This window comes from Cyprinus carpio, unplaced genomic scaffold (assembly GCF_018340385.1).
Source record: "Cyprinus carpio isolate SPL01 unplaced genomic scaffold, ASM1834038v1 S000006795, whole genome shotgun sequence".
NCBI lineage: Eukaryota > Metazoa > Chordata > Actinopteri > Cypriniformes > Cyprinidae > Cyprinus > Cyprinus carpio.
Genome location: NW_024879381.1, coordinates 1,772,273 through 1,779,509, shown reverse-complemented (window position 1 = coordinate 1,779,509; position 7,237 = coordinate 1,772,273). Strand labels below are relative to the sequence as shown.

At 34.4% G+C, this 7,237-nt stretch overlaps 2 long non-coding RNA genes across 2 annotated transcripts; both read left to right on the top strand.

Annotated features, from left to right (window-relative positions):
- Positions 1–3,555: 3,555 nt before the first annotated feature.
- On the top strand, positions 3,556–4,191 carry LOC122144885. The gene is made up of 2 exons (XR_006159897.1): positions 3,556–3,733; positions 4,161–4,191. It is a non-coding gene; the product is annotated as an uncharacterized LOC122144885 (long non-coding RNA).
- A 185-nt stretch (positions 4,192–4,376) lies between these two features.
- Positions 4,377–5,048, top strand: LOC122144888. The gene is made up of 2 exons (XR_006159900.1): positions 4,377–4,489; positions 4,856–5,048. It is a non-coding gene; the product is annotated as an uncharacterized LOC122144888 (long non-coding RNA).
- The last annotated feature ends 2,189 nt before the right edge of the window (positions 5,049–7,237 follow it).

The following is a 7,237-nucleotide window of genomic DNA, read 5'->3' as shown; positions in this document are numbered from 1 at the left end:
TGGACATAATACCCCCCAGGACCCCAAGCTGCCGTCTGGTGCTGGGTAATGTTTTCAGTGTCTCTTTAAAACCCGGAACATATTATGCTACGCCCCATCTCATCTCACACCTAATATTTCAGAACAGCGTCAACGGAACACTTTTATGGATCAAAATCTACATTTATTTTTAGGGAAAGCAGTGAACATGAAGCTTCTCTCTGTGTTTTTGTTTATCATCGTTATGGTGTTTTCCTCGACCATGGTGAGGACATTTAGACCAGCAGTTTCTCTTTCCGGCTGACGAAGCGAAAGTGACGCAGTTTGTTTTGTATCAGCTCCATTCGCTTCATATTCGACAGAAATGTGTTTTCTTGTGTATTTTGCTGGCAGTGTGTGGTTTGCACCATCGTCAGACATGTAGGCTAATTGTTACAACGAATAATAAAGAGACGATTGTAATTTGTAAACAGTGTTTGAGTCATCCAGTCGAAGTCTAGTGACGGTATATATCTCCACCTAAAAAAATAATATAGCTCTAAACCGTGGGGTAAATGCTGATATATATTATAGTTATTGAGTCACTTAAGATAACTTATGACAAATGCAAATAAATAAAGTAAATAAATTAATTAAAAACTATTACAATTAAAGTTAAATAGCACTAAGATAAGAAAAAAAAATAAATAAATGAAATGATAAGAAAAACAAAATAAATAAAATATTTATTAAGTAGGCTACTGGTCCTGAATATGTCACGGTTTCTGCTCTTCAGTCTTTATATATTTGTTTTGGTGCGTCACATGACTTTGTCTTTGTTTACCACGCCCTCTTGTTTAGTTATCATCTAATACCATAATATTTGTTCTTTTAGCAATTTTCAGGGGTTTGTTTTAGTTTTGTTCTATGGATGTCTCAGCTGAACAGGCATGTAAGAGATTATAAACTAATATCCCTTTTAATTATAATGTCTCATTAAAACGGCTACAAATGTATAAAACGATCTGAGATCAGGGATTAAACCTATAGATTCACAGACGTTGTTCTGAGCTCAGTGAATTTGCTTGATTCATGACTTCACTGGTAACACCATATATATATATATATATATCTATATATATATATATATATATATATATATATATATATATATATATATATATATTTGTAATTTATTTATTGAAACTGGTTGACGATTACAATAAATTTGAGCAATTTTAGTCCTTTTGATAATATTCATTTGTGTGTGTATATATATATATATATATATATATATATATATATAATATATATATATATATATATATATATATATATATATATTGCCTTGTCTATATGTAAAAAAAAAAATATGTGAAGTTGCTTATTCAGGACAGTACTATAAAAATACTTATTGTGATTTTGATTACCTATGATAACTGTTTTATTCATTTATTAACTTTTGCATATATTGCAAGGGGTATGTAACCTTATGAGCAGAATATGACTCAGGACGTGTGTTGTATGATGTTCATTAAGATCATTCATGAAACTCGTGTCTGTTTGTGTGATGAGTGAATGTGTAAATTCAATGATGTTCTTCTGCTGTTTATATGCATTGGTTTCATTATGAATCCAGACATATTTCTCACAGTCTTTATGATCTGTAGAAAAAAAAAAATTCACAGCACATTCCTGTTTGTTTTTGTCTGACTAATAATCAACTGTTCAATTCTCCAGGTGTGTCTGGTGTTATGGATGAAGTGTCCTTGTTGGTGAATGAGGGAGAGTCAGTCATTCTTCACACTGGTGTTAAAACAGGCCAACAAGAGAAGATTAGATGGTATTTTAGTGACATTGAAATCAGTGGAGATCTCAGTTATATCTGTACAGATGTTCAGTGTAATGAATGAAGAAAATAGTGATGAGAGGTTCAGAAACAGACTGAAGCTGGATCATCAGACTGGATCTCTGACCATCACAAACACCAGAACCACAGACGCAGGAGTTTATAAACTAAAGATCATGAAAAACAGAAAAGACAGCAACAAGATCTTCATTGTTTTTGTTCATGGTGAGTCATTGCATTTGAAAGCAAGTACATCAGGGCACATTAAGTGATATTTTTTTGCAGTGACATTCAGAGGGGTTTACTCCTTACCTGCATTCTAATTCACATGTAGCACCTAGATAATTTCTTCAAAGATGTTGCTGAGTTTGCTAAACATTCGTGAAGACAGAGACGATCGTCCCTATACGCAAAATACGCAAGCTGCGTAGGGCCCCCGAAACATCAGGGGGCCCCCCTTGCTCTCAAAGATGATTTAATTTTAGTTTAGTTTTTGAATTTGTCCAGCGGTTAGGAAAACATGAATGATCATTTATTTTAATGCAGTGCACTGTCGCCCTTTCTATGATGATTGTCGTAGAGTCTTGTTCGAGTGAATATTGTCTTGCTTGAGACTCAAAAAAACTTGTTGAAAGCGTACCGAGACGCAGAAAAAGACACTGTTTCTCAAGCGCTTTCTGCGAGTGCCATTCTAGTGAAAAACTGACAAAATTAGTTTCATTCATTCATAACCACTCATACCCCACACCAGCAACCCCCATGTGCTACATTATGAATCCAGACATTTCTCTACTCACAATGTTGGTGAAAGGTATAGTTCACCCAAAAATGAAAATTCTGTCATTAATACTCACCCCTCATGTCGTTCCAAACCCATAAGGCCTTTGTTCATCTTCAGAACACAAATTAAGATATTTTTGATGAAATCCAAGAGCTTTCTGGCCCTCCATAGACGGCAATGTAACTGAAATGTTGCCAGGCCCAGATAAGGACATCGGTAAAATAGTCCACATGACAAAAGTGGTTCAGCTGTATTTTTTTTTCCTTCTCCTTGGGCGTAACCTTAGGCGCCATTAATGAGAGTACCATGACGCATGCATGTGGTTTTTCTGCTCGTAAACAAGGCTCAGCGCATGCATGTTATACGTCAGTAGTCCCAAACGCATGCTTCATGGTACTCTTGTTAATGACTGCAGTCTGTCTGTCCGTCCAGTAGCTATTTTTGTTTTCTTTTGTGCAGAAAAAGTATTCTCGTATAGCTTCATAAAATTACAGTTGAACCACTGAAGTCACATAGACTATTTTAAAGATGTCCTTAATGTGTTTCTGTGCCTTGATGGTGGTTGTACCTTTGCTGTTTATGGGAGGGTCAGAAAGCTCTCAAATCTCAATAAAAATATCTTAATTTGTGTTCCGAAGATGAACAAAGTAAAATACGGGTTTGGAACGACATGAGGGTGAATAAATAATGACAGAATTTTCATTTTTGGGTGAACTATCCATTTAAAATCTGTAAAAAAAAAAAAATCATTTTCACAGCACTTTCCTGTTGTTGCCGTTGTTTTGACTAACTGCTAATTTGTTTTCAGGTTTTTTCAGTGTTGATACACATGAAGAATCAGCGTTTGTCATGGAGGGAGATTCAGTATCTCTACACACTAATGTTAAAAACAAACCAACAAGAAAAGATGATTCACACTGATATATGTACAGATGATCAGTGTACACACAGATACAAGAGTAATATCTGTACGGATGTTCAGTGTAATGATGGTACTGAGAGATTCAGAGACAGACTGAAGCTGGACAATGAGACTGGATCTCTGACCATCATGAACATCAGAGAACTGGACTCTGGACTTTATCGTCTACGGATCATCAGTAGCAGCAGCATGAATGAAAATGTCTTCATTGTTGCTGTATATGGTGAGTCATCATGTTTAAAAACTAGTCATGAACATTTAAATTTTAGTGATATTTTTGAAGATTTTGCAGATAGTTTTTCTCTTTACCTGTATGTTAATTCACACAGAGTATAAAGATCCTTTTGTCAAAAACATTTACTGTTGAAGTGGAATTCGTAGATTTAAATATAGCCTACATTTATTACAGTATGCCTAAAAGTTAGTTAGTTATTGGTTGGTTAGTTATTAATTTGATCAGTCTTGTTCTGATGAAGACAAAAGTTCTACAATTATAAGTTTAAATCTGTCTATTTATTTCATACTCAGTATTTTTTTAATAGTTCATTAGAAATAAAGCACAATAGCTCAATTGTGGATAAATAATTCCACAGTTCACACGTTATATGTTTTCTCCTCAAAAGGATCCTCCAGCAGGGTTTGTGTTTCAGGTGTTTCTGCTGCTGAACGAGATAAAATGAAGACAAAGTCGGTGGAGAAGGAATCTGTCACTTTAGATCCGGCTGTAAACAAAAAAAAAAAATATTAAATTAAATACTATCTCAACGACTAAATCACCGCAGAAAACAATAAAAACCATAAAAATAACTAGTGTAAAGATAGATTCAGAGACAGACAAGCTGAACAATTGACGCTGGATCATCAGACTGGATCTCTGACCATCACAAACACCAGAAAACCACAGACTCTGGAGATTATAAACTAGAGAAAAACCGTAGCAGAATCAGTATTATAAAGATATTCAGTCTTATTGTCACTGGTGAGTATCATTAGTCATGCACTTTACTTTGTAGTTTTAGAAAGAAGATTAAAACATATAAATCAACCCAGCAAATGTTTTCATAGTGGGCAGTTAGAAAATGTGAGCCGACTCAGTATGAAAATATAACTGAGCTCATCTTTATTACCATCACATGCATGTAACATTGAGCTTGGTCACTTATGAATTTTACAGATTTTAAATCTATTGTTAATAAGAAAAAAGCACAATATTAGTCAGTTTCCTGCTGATTCTTGTCGCGACTTTTGCAGTTCCTCAAAATCCAATAGAGGAAATTTGTCTAAAAGGTATTTTTGAAGTTGATTATTAGGCAGTCTCTAGTAATGATGACTGTCTGTTTTTTAGCTGTTCCAGATTCAGTTGCTGCTGTTGTTGTTGTTGTTGTTGTTGTCGTCTGCTGGTGGCTATAGCTGCTGTCATTTACTATCGCCACAGGAAATCTACACAAGAAAGACAAAATGGCAAGCATTACATACAGCTGATTTCACAAGATGGAAAATAAGATCTATTGTTATCTTTAAAAATGTATTCTCATTAACCGAAGTAATCCGTGTTTAATTGAGTTTTTTGTTATTATTGTTCAAACAGACACAATGGATTACAGTCATGATCAGGTGAGATATTATGTGTGCCGAATCTCTCTGACTGCAAAAGAAATTGTGAAGTTACGACAGATTCTGATCTGTGAGATCTGTGCCTTTTACTTCTTGAATGAAGAAAGAGGTTCTTTAGATTTTGCAAACATCAGAGGGAAATTAATTATTATTTTTTGTCTGACTGAATCATCAAACCTGATCATTTGTTTTACCTTCTGTGAATGTGTGTTTTTTCTTATAGGGGGAAATGGTGTGGACTCGGTTTCCTTATCAGAATGGCATTCCATTAATCACTGATTATATTGGGACATCACAGTAGCTTTATTTATTATTTTGCTAGCTAATTCTGCGTTTGATTTACCTCAGAAGTCAAATGTCGGAGCTGGGAATGATGTCACACCCAAGTAGATGGTGTTCCAGTAGAGAAATCTAATGGAGTTCACTCATGTTAGCATTAGCAGTGTTAGGAAAAACAGAGCATTACACTGCATTATGTAACTGCAGACACTCACATTGCAACATGTTCACAGATAGAGGTTGGTCAGTAATGTGTGTATGACTCAATAACAGCATGGGAATATAACAGAAGCTTATACTTGGGTTTGAACAAATTTCTACATAATAGAAATTTTGAACTAAGCACCACATTACCAGCAATAGTTAAGTGTAATATTCTGCCTATTTAAGCATTTGAGATGTTTTACTACAAAGTTTGTGCATTTCACCTGAGGACTAAGATGGAGGCCTGTGGGGGCGTTCAAGGTAAAGCTTGTTATTTCACATGGTCTTTTTATAAAAGATGGTGTCTTTGTTTTGTCCATATTAATCAGTTCTTTTTATGGAGAATATTTGGCTATGTTGTATTTGTTTCAAAGTGCTCGTTATATCATGTAAATATTGTGGTTTTTTTTTGTTTGTTTGTATTTTAGTATATTATCACTGTATGATGGAAATGATCGCCTTCACTTGAATTTCCTGCTTGCTCAGTCCAGTCTCTACTGCCACATCGCAGGACAGGAAAAACAACAGGGAGATACTCCATCTGCACAATGGGAAAAAACTTCAAACTGTGCAATTCTATCTTACTTTCTTATGTTTATCCTGTGTGATGTGGATTATGAGATCTGTTCTGTCGCTTATTCAGAAAGCTATTTATTTATTTTTTTACTTTTTTACTTTGAATCAGCCACAGAAAGCACCTCATGTAAATCTATTTTTTTACAGTGTAAATTAACTTGAAGCATATTTGTCTGCTCATGTGACAAAGGCTATTAAAACAATTAATACTCATATATCATAGCTGAACTCTGTTTGTCATTTTGAATTAGTTCGAAATAACTGAACTAAACAAACCTTGATTAATTTATAGAGTGATGGTTGTAACATGATTTCAGCTCAATGTGGACTGAACCTTCACTCAACCTTCACCCAAGCTGTCCTATAGCAATATGAACACATGAGTTTCATCAACTGATATTTTAAAAGCTTTTAATTTTGCGTATTTATATTTGAAGAGGGTAGGCTAATCTTGAAAAGTGATTTCCTAGACATTAAATGGTGTTCTAGTAAAGTATACGACAGATTAAAAGTGTTTTTTTTTTTTTTTTTTTATATTAAAAGTGTTTTTTTTTTTTTTTTTTTTTTTTTTTTTTTGTTTTCGTTTTCGTTGAAATATCATATATGCCATCTCCACTGTCTGGTCTAGTAAAGGGCAATACTGCATTGTATAAAATGCCTTCTCTAAGGATAGGTTAGGACGAGGGGGAAATGCGATTTCAGACCTGAAAGAGAAAAGAGAAGAGTTAGTAGTAGTTCAAGCAATGTTATGTTGCATGACGCTGTGGCGAAATCTGTAAAACTGCTGGCTGAATAAACGAAAGAAGCCAAATATCAATCACGCTTGTGCTCTGAATCAGGACTAAGTATTGTCTGATCTTCCTCATCATGCAGCATCTCTAAAAACATTTCAGCTTTTAATCTAGAATGTCTGGGGTCAGTCATACTAACACACACTGGATAAAGAAAACCAAAAGAAAAAAAAGTTCATATACACAACAAGCAGTTGATCATGTATATACTGATTATATATTGTCGCTATCAGACCGAAACCTTTGTATGTCCAAAAACCCAT